The sequence below is a fragment of the Peromyscus eremicus genome, chromosome 1 (assembly GCF_949786415.1).
Source record: "Peromyscus eremicus chromosome 1, PerEre_H2_v1, whole genome shotgun sequence".
Classification (NCBI taxonomy): Eukaryota; Metazoa; Chordata; class Mammalia; order Rodentia; family Cricetidae; genus Peromyscus; species Peromyscus eremicus.
Window position 1 is genome coordinate 136,857,041 of NC_081416.1, and position 12,307 is coordinate 136,869,347.

A 12,307-nucleotide genomic window follows, 5' to 3' on the forward strand; every position below is an offset into this window, starting at 1 on the left:
AAGAACATCTTTTAAATTGGTGATCTGGTTTAGAAAAGATTCCTTGGTCTCTAAAAGGCCCTGCGTTCCCGGTATAGCACAGCACATTTGTCCCAGCACTGTTTCTCTATGAGTAGGGGCTTTCGGGGTGCTGGGAATAGGAGGGACATAGGGAGGCAGGGGGGGCCAATGAAGGTGCCTCTCACCAAATAGGATCTGAGACTGAGTAAAAGGAGAGGGGTCATATCTTTCTTTTTCATAGCATGCTGCCTCCTCTCCCAAGCTTACTTCAGACAAGGGGTCAAGTCATTCATCGCCTGATGCATTTTTGTAAATGACAGGGTAGATCTTTTTACAAGATTGAGCGGCAGTGGGTGGTTATATCGGGGGGGGGTGTTAACTCATTAGGGACAGGCTCATCGATAAGAGAGGGAGCACGCGAGACCGGGGCGGCTGCAGGGTCGCCTGTGATCTTGATGTTCTTTTGAGCCTCCGTTAGGGGAGAAGAGGCCGTTTTTGTTTTACTTTCATTTTTTAATGTAGTGGCCAACGCACCTCCAGACTCATTATCGGGTGTCAGGCAGGGGGAGTCTGAGAGAAAATCCTCTGCAAGGGTTAGTAAATGTGAAACACGCCCGTCTCCCTCTGCTTCCTTTAGAACATCTCTAATCACACCATAAAATCTAAAAAAGGCATCGGGGACATTTCCCCCATCTCTGAGTAATTTGTTAATATCTTTTCCAAACTTGTTCCAAGACAAAGGGTGAATTCCTGGTCCATTAGTCACTAACCAGGGACATTTCTCCTCCACATATTGGAAGAATTTTATCAAATCCTTTTTCTTAACTCTTATTCCTCTCTCCCTAAGGTTACCTTTCATCTCCTTGAGAAAAACAGCCTCTTTAGATAAATTTTTGCCCATGATCAATGAGACGACACACTTACCTCAAGACTCTCCCGCATTGCAAGAGTGATGTGGTCTGGGCGTCTCTACCCTGATCCTCTCCAGGGCCCCTTCTGTTGTCCGTAGTCCGGCAGGTCACCGTGCCTTGAGCCCCACGTTCGGGCGCCACTTGACCTGTCCCACGGGTCAGGATATTGGGTGAAACCCGAGGAGGCACCTCCTGAAAGATCAATGGGGGCGAGAGAGAATGGAGATCCGGCACATAAAGGAAGACAAAGTCAGAGTTGCATCAAGGTCTCATTTATTGCAAGGGTAGTCAGGCTTATATATGCTGGGAGCTAGGAGAAGTAGATAGGGGTATGAAAAGTTACTAGGAGGAAGTTAGGGTAAGGTAGGGTTCAGGGAAAGGTCTCTTTGTTCCAGGGCTTGATCAATGGACCATGCAGCAAACCATCATGTTTTAGGGAGTTGATCAAAAGGTACATACTGTGGTTTTGTTGAAAAATGGTTGCTATTGAAACTGTTAAGGGAACGTTAGGTACACAGCTTTTTCCCATGAGAATCAGTTAGGCTACTTGGATCCTGACAACAAAACACTTGTCATTTCCAATACTGTTGGGTTGAATATGGTTGTGCGATGAAACCTCATTCTTCCAGAACTGGTGATAAACCCATTGATCCTGATGTCCTTTGGAACTTAAAGCAGCAGGGCTTTGTTTGTGATACTGTGTGTGAGGGGGAATTTCCCTGGAGTGAGGGTAGGATAAAAGGTTTGGTGGGACAGATGAATGCAGTGGGGAAAGGCCTCAAGCTTAACAGCTGTGGGTGTTACAAGAATCATTTTGAAGGATTCCTGCCATTTAGGGGAAGGGTGAGGGTTGCTGGCTTGGAGGGGAAAGAAGGACCTGATCCACAATGTAGATTGGGGGTGGACATGGATTATCATATGGCAGGGAAAGGAAAGTTCAGTGAAAATCTTCAAGAGAGAGCAATGGTGATAGTTAGAGGAGTGAAGATGTGACCAGGGAGAGGTGAAGGTTTGGATAGGAAGCCCTGGGTTAGAGCCTGTCTCCAATACATGAGTTTGAATGGTGAAATTGTAAATTGATGTTTTGTAAGAGCCCAGAACTGATAAGAACCAGAGGTAATAACTTTACCCAGTCAAGCTGAAGTTCCTGTAACATCTTAGCAAAAATGTTTTTATTTATTTTTATTTATTTATTTATTATTTATTTATTTTGGTTTTTTGAGACAAGGTTTCTCTGTGTAGCTTTGTGCCTTTCCTGGGACTCAACTGGTAGCCCAGGCTGGCCTTGAACTCACAGAGATCCGCCTGCCTCTGCCTCCCGAGTGCTGAGATTAAAGGCGTGCGCCACCACCGCCTGGCTGCAAAAATGTTTATAAAAGTTCAGTTGGCATGCTCTACCTTCCCTGATCATGAGGAAGGTAAAGAATATTAAATTGGTGTGGTAAATTAAGAGCCTTAGCTAGGTTCTGACAAATCTGTGAGGTGAATTCTGGACCATTATCACACTGGAGGGAGGCAGATTCCCTTTTTAGAAATCATTTTCTGGAGAAGGAGATCTGCAAGTGTATGAGCCTGCTTATTACAAAATGGAATGCTCTATACCCCCACAACAGACTGCTGGCAATGGTTGAGAGACATCCCGAACTGACCTACTCTGGTGATGGGATGGCCAAACACCCTAATTGTCATGCTAGAAACCCCATCCAATGACTGAGGGATCTGGATGCAGAAATCTATGGCTAGGCCCCAGGTCGAGCTCTGGGAGTCCAATTAGCGAGAAAGTGGAGGGTTTATATGAGTGAGAATTGTTGAGACCAAGGTTGGATAAAGCACAGGGACAAATTGCCAAATGAATAGAAACACATGAACTATGAAACAATGGCTGAGGGGTCCCCAACGGGATCAGGGCCTCTAAATGGGTGAGACAGTTGATTGGCTTGATCTGTTTGGGAGGCATACAGGCAGTGGGATCGGGTTCTGTGCTCATTGCATGAGTTGGCTGTTTGAAATCTGGGGCCTATTCAGGGACGCTTGGCTGGGCCTGGGAGGAGAGGACTGGAACTGCCTGGACTGAGTCTACCAGGTTAATCTCAGTCCTGGGGGGGGAGGCTTTGTCCTGAAGGAGGTGGGATTGGGGGGTGTGCTGGGGGGAAGGTGAGGGGGGTGTGAGGGGGGAGAATAAGGGAATTCGTGGCTGATGTGTATAACTGAATTGTATTGCAAAAAAAAGAGTCTGTTTTAATGAGGAGATAATTAATTCTTTTGACAATGAGCATATGAGTAAAATTCAGTTGCCATCCATTTTCTGGAAGGTAACATCTAGCCTGTTGGGAGGAAAAATTTGGCTCTGATGTTTGCAATTAGAATTTGACTGGAAAATTTCACAGGAGGTAGTAATGGTTCTTAAATGTACGTCCTCAGAGGTAGGCTGTACATGAGATTTTATGAATTGAGACAGAGAAAGTCTATTAGGCTGAGAGAGTTGATGTAGGTAGGACAGAGTTTGACTAGTGTCAGGAGGTGAATGTGAGGATTTGGCCTGCTCTTTGTGGTTTCCTGTGGTGGGTGGGGGGTGTCTGGGCCCTGGAGCACCACTGTCCTAGCTGCCTGGTCAGCCTGGTTTCTTCTCTTAGGGACAATGGAACTGTTGAACTGCTTAGACTGACAGTGGATGATGCCTATAGCTTTGGGGAGATGGGAGGCCTTAGTATAGCCAGTGTTAGGCGTGAATAAATATGAATCCTCCCTTTACTGTAAGGGGTCTGTGTTCTTTCCAGAAAGCAGCATGAGACAGGAGAATATGAAAAGCATATTTAGAGTTTGTAAAAATATTTAGCGATTGCCCCAGTTCCAATTGGAAGACACACTGAAAGCTATAACCTCAGCCTCTTAATTAGTAATGTTTTTTGATAATACCTGTGCTTCTACCATCTCAGCCTCTGACACTATGTCATAAACCACTTTATGTGTACTCTCATGTGAAAAGCAGCCTCCGTCTGTTTATGAGGTACAAGTGGCCTGAAGTCATGTGTCCTCCTGTGTATGTAAAGGACAGGGCAAAAGTTCCTCTAGGTTTCAGTTCTGGAAAGAGATAAAGAATTGTAAGGGTTAGGTTGAGGAAGGTGGCTTGAAATATGATTGTGTGGAGAAGACTACAAAGCAAGAGTGGCATCTTCCAGTATCACCACATGGAGAGAAAGAACTTGAGAAGGAGATAAGGTTTGTAAGAATTTATAAGTTAAGTGATGGGACAGGTTATAGTGGGAGAAGGTAGCTGTGACTGACCTAAAGGTTATTTTCTTTGATTCCCAAATAAGGAGCTCAGCAGCTTTTAAAACACAAATGCTACATGCCTGTCCTTGAGTGATAAGAGCTAGTTTTTTGACACTTATGCTACAGGTGGAAACAAGATTCCAAGATACTGACCTAGGGCCCCAAGGGCATATCCCTCTCCTTCTGTTACATAGAGGGAGAATGACTGTGTTATTTTTGGGAAGATTAAGGGCAGCCTTATGAAGATATGCAAGGAGCCAGTTCATAATTTGGTCCCAGAACTTGGGAGGCAGAGCCAGGCAGAAGTCTGTGAGTTAGAATCCAGCCTGGTATACAGAGGGAGGCCCATACAGGCACCTAAATTACACAGAGAAACCTATTTCTTAAAACCCAAAATATGTATATTTTTCCTACAATAGAAACTGATACAAACAGACCACAGAGACAGCATTCAGATGAACTTGACAAACTAGAGCCACAATCAAAAAAATCCAGACAGGAATGGAGCCTACTTGCAGATAGCTAGATTTTAGGACAAAGCTCTGGAAATTCACTTAGACCACCTGGCAACATCACCAGTTTTCTACTCTTAGTTGGAGGCAGAGTCCAGGGTAAATTACATTTTAGCCCATGTTCCCCTTTCAGTTTCCCTACTTCACACAGAGGAAGCTTCTTAAACGTGCCATTCCCCTATTATTAGCCTGTACTCAGTCAAGAAGCCTGATCTGAAATGAGACATCCATCTGTTTTACACTAGCAATAGCTTAGCAGAGGAAAGCCAGTGATCAGTAAGCCACCATTAGCCCTTATTTTGAGTGCTCAGCATCATTTTTGTTGATTTTTTCAGTCTTATATGCAAATTCTGGCCCCATGTAGGAATGCAATTTGTAGCTCAGGTTTTGTCTCCCACCAGAATATTCCCAAATAACCACACAGAGACTTATTAATAATTATAACTCAAGTTTATTACTAGCTAACTCATACGTTTTCAATTAACCCATAATATTTATCTATGCTCTGCCATGTGGAGTGGATCATTTTCTCAGTATTGCAAGTTCACCTCCTTCTCTCTTAGTCTCTTCACAATTCTGGGCCTCCTCCCTTCTTCCCAGAAACCACGTTGTCTGGTTCTCCTGACAAAATTAGTCCTGCCTAGGTATACACCAGTCAGGTTCTTTATTAAATCAATCACAATGATATATATTCAGACATTGTAAAGGAATATGCCACACATCGATCTTGTTTTTTTCATGCAAACCCCATTTTATTTAAATTGCTATGGAGCCATTGATTTCCATCCCTGCTGTCTGTTTGACAAGTTTTATATTAAAATCTGTGTGTAGAAACATTTGTCAAATATAATTATATATATGTATACATATGTTTAGTCTAAAATGTGGCAATTATTCTTTAAATATTTCACTTACTAAGCAGTGACTTCACGTTTAATCTTAGCCCTAAAATCTGAAGAACAATCATATTTCATGGAAATTGAAACTACCTAGGTGATGCTTAATTTTATACCACAGACTTAGCTGAGATCTACACATGCCATAATGTTTAGGATAAAACGTAGAATACACAGTGTGCTTTTGGAGGCATATCAACATAGTAAGTTTATTATGTATATGTAGGTTGCAGTATATCTTGGGGAACACAGTATCACCACATTTCCCCTTTTATTCTAAAATCAAAAATCTTAAAACTAATACAAGCAAATCTATATCCAATAAGTATATTCAATATGTTCAGACAGCCTTTTGAGAGCCCTGACAACAGCATCCCAATGCCAGCTTGAAGCAGTTCCAGAAGAGAATATGTCATCCCATGTTCCCTGTTCAGAAAATGCTGAAATGATAGGTCAAAAGAAAACTCCCTGGCATGGAGGCAACATGGTCAACTATAATGCCCGTTGACTTAGAAGAAAAATAGGTTCAGAGTTGTCAATAGAAAATTTATTAACTTACATGGTTCTGCAACAAGATAAGACACTTGACCTTCATTGTACAGAACCAAAGGGGTATTATGTAAGACCATAATTTGGTTGTACTTAAAGTTTAGACCTTCAGGGCCTTAAAAATGGCTGTAGATACAGGTGTTGAGCCCTAGAAAAATCTGTTAGGTAATGGTTCTTAGTACAGGTAGGACTCATGATTGAGTCCTAGCATTGGTATTTGTGAAGGGTGAATATGAAGGAGCATCAAAGTAGCTTTACCAAACAGGCTTGACAGGCCTAGGGTCCTAAAGACAGCTTCTGTGACAGGCTTCCTGGCAGGTAACACCCTGATCCAGGAAAAGCCTGAAGCTGATACCTCTCAGGGATTCACCCAGGGATAGAATGTACCTGACATCCCAAACATTCCCACCATTAGATAAGGTGGCCAGATGTCCTTGAGTCTACCACCCATCTATTTTTTTTGTTTGTTTACTGATACCCTAGACAACTGTCAGCCAGTCAGTTTCTTGGACCCTGGAAATCCCCTTTCCCCAACCTCTGATATGATAAAAACTCTGCCCTACCTCAGCTCAGGGTCTCTGCTCTAACCACTGTGTGAGACAGAGAGGATCCAAGCTCTCAGAGTTTTAAATAAAGGCTTTTTGCTTTTTGATGCTGGAGTTTGGGAGGAGAATTACATTAACAATATCTAGTCCATTAAAAATATATAGATTCATACAAAAAAATTCATTACTTATCCTATTCAAAACAAGTAGTTCCTTTTAAAAATTAGATTCATGAATCTACCTATTATCTTAAAATATCCATATTCTCTCTTTTTTCCTTTCTAAGTAGATTCAGAAGTCTACATTTTATCTTATCATTTCTATATGTACATTTTTTCTACTCAGAGTAGATACAATAATATACCCTATTCTATATCCTCTTTTTCCTTTATCTTCTCTTTTTAAAAAAATAAAAAACAAGAACCCTCAATCTAATCTCCTTTATTTAGCTTTTTTTCCAGAGCATTAAAAATTAACTTGTAACCAAGCATTATAAACAATGATAATTAACCATAAGCCATTGAACAACCAACCGAAAAACACCCACTCCAACTCTTGGGCATGTGGGCATAGTTTTCTTAAAATTACTTCCTGCTTTTTGAGGGCAAAGACAACTTTAGGAGTCTCTGAAAAAAATTTTGGGGTTACTTGTCAAGTCCTGGGAAATGTAGCAGTATCATTTGCTATCTAGTCTCTGCATAATAAAAAAGTGCACAGCTGGTCTCAAGTCCTTGATGGAGTTGTCTGTGAATCTGCATCATCTCACCTAGCCAAGTTGAAATTTCCTGAGCAGTTTGTAGTCAAAAATGATCTTTCAGTGGTGTTAATCAGCATAATGCCTTTATCATAGTCCATGTGGAATCTTCATTGTGTGGTCCTGTCATGATTTTGAAGATTTCAAAATTGTTTTAGGCATGGGCATTTTTCCTACAGAAATTTTCTTTTATCTTTCTTTATTTTATTAATTTTTTGTGCCTCCTCTGTGGTTTGGACCAATCACAGTCTGGTAAATGTCTGTCTCTTGGAACCATGACAATTCTTCCCTAGAAGAGAATCTCTCAACAGCAATTTCTCCCCACCACTTGCCTTGCCAAACTTCTCCAAACTGACCTTGGCCAATGCTTTCTTATAACATGATGGTTCTGGCAATTTTTTTCTGAACAAGCAGTAGTAAGCCATTCAACTCCAGTAGCAGCATCACCATCAACACCAATATGATGAGAAGCAGATTGTAGCTCAGAACAGCAACAGCAGCCTCCATAGTATTATTAATAAAGGTCTTATTAATAAAAAACTCGGTGACAGTTTTAGGGTAAATTTTGAAAGATCAGAGGAGCAGAAAAGCCACAGCCAACATCACATGGTTTTTCAGTTAAGTGTGGAAATTTGAGAGTTTCCCATCTGTGTTGGCATTACAACTTGTGATTTCTTTGTACTAACCATTTTGATTGTTTACTTTTTTCATGTAGTATTTTGTTGGTGCCCAAATTTTGCAATATTTATGCTTCTTAATTCCCTATCATTCTTAGAAGACACTGTCTTCACAGCAGTTATCCTTTCCCTTTAAATCAGAACTGTTTGTGACCATTGCATTTAATATATTCTTATCCTAAGATTAATGTTGAGTGTTCTGGTTTTATAAAGTGGCCTGAGACAAAGCATTATAAGTTCTATACTATTTGAGAAATTGTGGAGTTGTGTAAAAGTGATTTAAATGATACATTTTTTTCTGGCAGTCACAGGCAATGTTGCCTGTGACTATAAGGATGAATATTTAGAGGAAAGTCTGAAAACATCTGTTTTCAGATAAGTTGCAGATTAAGGTTATCCTTCAGGGTCTACTATCTCCATGGCCATGTGGACTATGCTAGCTTATAATACTGGGCAGATTTTTGTGTTCCTGTCAGTGAGATATGTCTGAGTTTCTGAAAAGAGTTAGAATGAAAACTTCAGACATGTCTTTGCAAAATAAATCAGCAATATTCTATGGAGGACTTAATGTTGGTAAATTATCACATTTGAAGGAGCTGGTAAAATCATCAACTTTACCTTGTTGTTTTGTAGTCCTGTTAGCTGCAATTTTACCTTAATAAAACAGAATGATAATAAGTGAACATAACAGATCTATCAATGCATTAAGGGATTGTTATTAAAATCCTCATAGTGTAAACAATTGTTAAAAGTACCTCCTGTTTAAGTACCACCTGTTGGGTGGAAAAAGTTTGGCTCCAATATTTGGAATTGGAATTTGACTTTTGGTAAATTTCACAGGAGCCATTAATAGTTCTTAGAACTGTAAGTCCTCAGAGGTCGGCTGTAGGTGGGCTATCATGACAGGGTATGACTATTAGTGTGAAAGAGCTGATGTAGATAGGACAGAATTTGCCTAGTGTCAGAAGTTGACTGTAATGATGTGGCCTGCTTTGTATGGATTCCCTGTGATGAAAGTGGCAAGTCTGGTCACTTAAGGGACACTCTTCTTGTTACCTTGTCAGCCTGCTTTATTCTCCTAGAGATGGTGGAACTGTTGAAGTACTTACACTGACAGAGGATGATTCCTATAGCTTTTGGGAGATGGAAGGCTTTGAGCATGGCCATTATTTGGCCTGAGTTAGATATGAATCCTCCCTTTGCTGTAAGTAGTCTGTTCTCATTCCACATAGGAGTATGGGACAGTATGTTATTAAAAGCATATTTGGAGACTATATAACAATTAGCAGTTACCTCAGGTCCAATGGAAGGCACGGAGAAAGCTACCAGCTGAGCTTGTTGTTTTGTAATGTGTGAGGGTAATGCCTGTGCTTTTACCACCTCAGCATATGACACTATGTTATAGCACACTTTATGTGTCCCCACATGTGAAAAGCAGTTGCCATCTGTTTATCATGGATTAGTGGCCTGAGGAAATGTGCCCTCCTGTGTATGTGAAGAATTGGGCAATAGTTCCTTTAGGTTTCAGTACAGGAAAGAGATAGAGAATGATTAGGGTTAGGTTGAGGAAGGTGGTTTGAAATATGAAGGGGTGGACAAGACTGGAAAGTAAGTGTAACATCTTCCAGTATCACCACCTTGAGAGAAAGAACTCAAGAAGGAGGTGAAGTTTGTAAGACTTTATAAGTTAAGAGATGGGACAGGTTATAGTAGGTGAAGAGAGCTGTGAGTGACCCAATGTTTAGGTTCTTTGATTCCCAAATCAGGAGCACAGCAGCTGCTAGAGCAGGAATGCAAGGTGCCAATCCCTGAGTGGTGAAGTCTAGTTTTATTGACAGGTATGCTGCAAGTGCAAAAGGGGGCACAGATGATGCCCTTGGGCACCTAGGGCATAACCCTGTCTTTCTGTTATGTAGAGGGAAGGGCTGAATTATGTCTGGAAGATTTAAGGTCAGCCTTTTGAAGACCTGCAAGGGGGCAGTTCCTAAATCGATCCTAGGACTTGGGAGGCAGAGCCAGGCTAAACTTGGTGAGCTAGAGGCCAGCATGTGCTACAGAAGGAAATCCAGGATAGGCACCAAAGCTACACAGAGAATCCCAAATTCTAAAAAACAAATAAACACACAAAAAAAAACAGGAAAAAAGGAAACAAAAGGACCACAGAGAGTGCTGTCAGATGAACTTGGCAGCCCAGAGTCACAATCAGAAAAGTGCAGAGAGGAATGGAGCCTTTCTTTTAGATAGGTAGATTTTAGGACAAGGCAGCTGAAAACTCGCTCAGCCCACCAGCCAACATCAGCCAGTTTTGTACTGTTAGTTGTAGTCAGAGCCCTGGTTAAATTACATTTTATCCTGTGCTCCCCTTTCAGTTTCTGTGCTTTTTAAGAACACATGAGGGGGGAGAATAAATGAGTCAGCAGCTCTGTTGGAGATCTCTAAATTCACTGATGTCATTTGCTTTCTATTCCTGGGTTTGAGATCTCACTCCTTATTGGTTCCTAATCTATGTCTATTTAAATAGGAGGCAGTCTGATCAAATAAAAATGCCTGCACTGAAGGGTTTTACCAGCCAGGTTCCTGGCTAAATTCCAGCTTGCAGCTGGAATTAGGCAGGAGTTCAGGTCAAAACAACTCCAGAGGATGAATACTGTCCCCGAGAGCTGCAAAAGACGAAGGAAATGTATAGGCAGGGATTTGTTAGAATTTCCCACATCCTGCTCTGAGTCACCTGCACCTGTTTGCTGTGCAGGAAATGCGCCTCTAAAGCCACTGCTTCAGCCTTAGTATCTGTGATCTCTGCCTCAGTCTTGCATTCTGCATTATCACATTGTTGGCAAAGAAGATTTATGTTGGGAAAAATACCTGACATAAAACAGGGATGTATTGATCATGTGCACCAGCGGTAGACCCATTAAAAAAATGACTGACTCAGGGAATATTCTCACAGCCACCTGGGATTCTGTGAAAATATCAAGTGTCAAATTCCACATAAAGTGCATTTGGGGAATCTAAAATGGCATATAGGAAACTGTTACCTGAAAGTTACAATTGACAGCCCCAAATCACAATCAGCCATCAGCATGTGGAAAGCAAAGCTTTCAAATAGACATCCAGGGCCAAGTAGCTGGAAGCATGATCACCCCCTACTTACCACAGGATGCCATTTGGGAATGGCATTCTGGTTCTAAGATACATTACGTTTTTTCCAGTCATCCTTTTTCAGTTTTGTTGTTACAGCTGCAGTGCTGCAGCACACATTTACTTGAGAAGGTGAAATGACTCAGCAGCTCTGAAGCAGATCTCAAAGAGTACCACAGGATTTGCTTTCCATTGGTTGATTTGAGATCACTCTCCTGATTGGTTCCTATGCAAGGGGCATTCTGGACTCCCACATTTCCCAAGAGTACTCTTCCTTAGGAGCAGCAAGAAATATTAGGTAGAATGATAGGGAGGGGGTAACAGATAAACATAACAGATTAGCCTCCAGATTGCCTGGATTTAAATTCATGTGGCATAGGCTATTTAAAGAAATGCCAAGGGGTGGAGGAAAAGACCTTACCCCAGCACAGTACATTGTATACAATCTTAGACACCTGTACTCAGGCCCATGGTCCCATCATCCTCTCTATGCAGACTTGCTGGGTAAATAGGCTCTAACAGGTTCCTATTCCAAACACAATTGGAAAGCACACACTCCTCCTTCAGAGACAAGGAGAGCTAATACAATTGTCAACAGAGCAGGTTCTTACATGTGAGGATCTGGCTATATTTGGGGTCTCAGTTGCTCATGGGTATAATAAAACCCTATTGGACATTGACCCACACAAAGCTGATTGACCCTAACCTGCACAAGAGACAGAGCCCTTGGAAATTTGCAAAGTCAGAGATTGTTTGATTCCCACCATCACAGCCCTGAGTCACCTAATCCTGTCAAATATTCAGCAAGCAGATCCTGCTTCTGCATATACTGCTTGTCTTTAAAGATGTGGCCTCCCTGTCTTAGTTTGAATTCATTTCATGTGTTCCTATCTGGCAGAGACTAAAGGAATCCTGCCCTTTTCTTCTTCTGAAGTTACTTCTTTCCTTAAGGATATGGCATCTGTGTGTCAGGGTTGAAGTGCTGCTCCATGGGCAAGAAGACAATTTTCCTGAGGCTTTAGTATCTGGCAGAGACTAGAGAAATCCTGCTC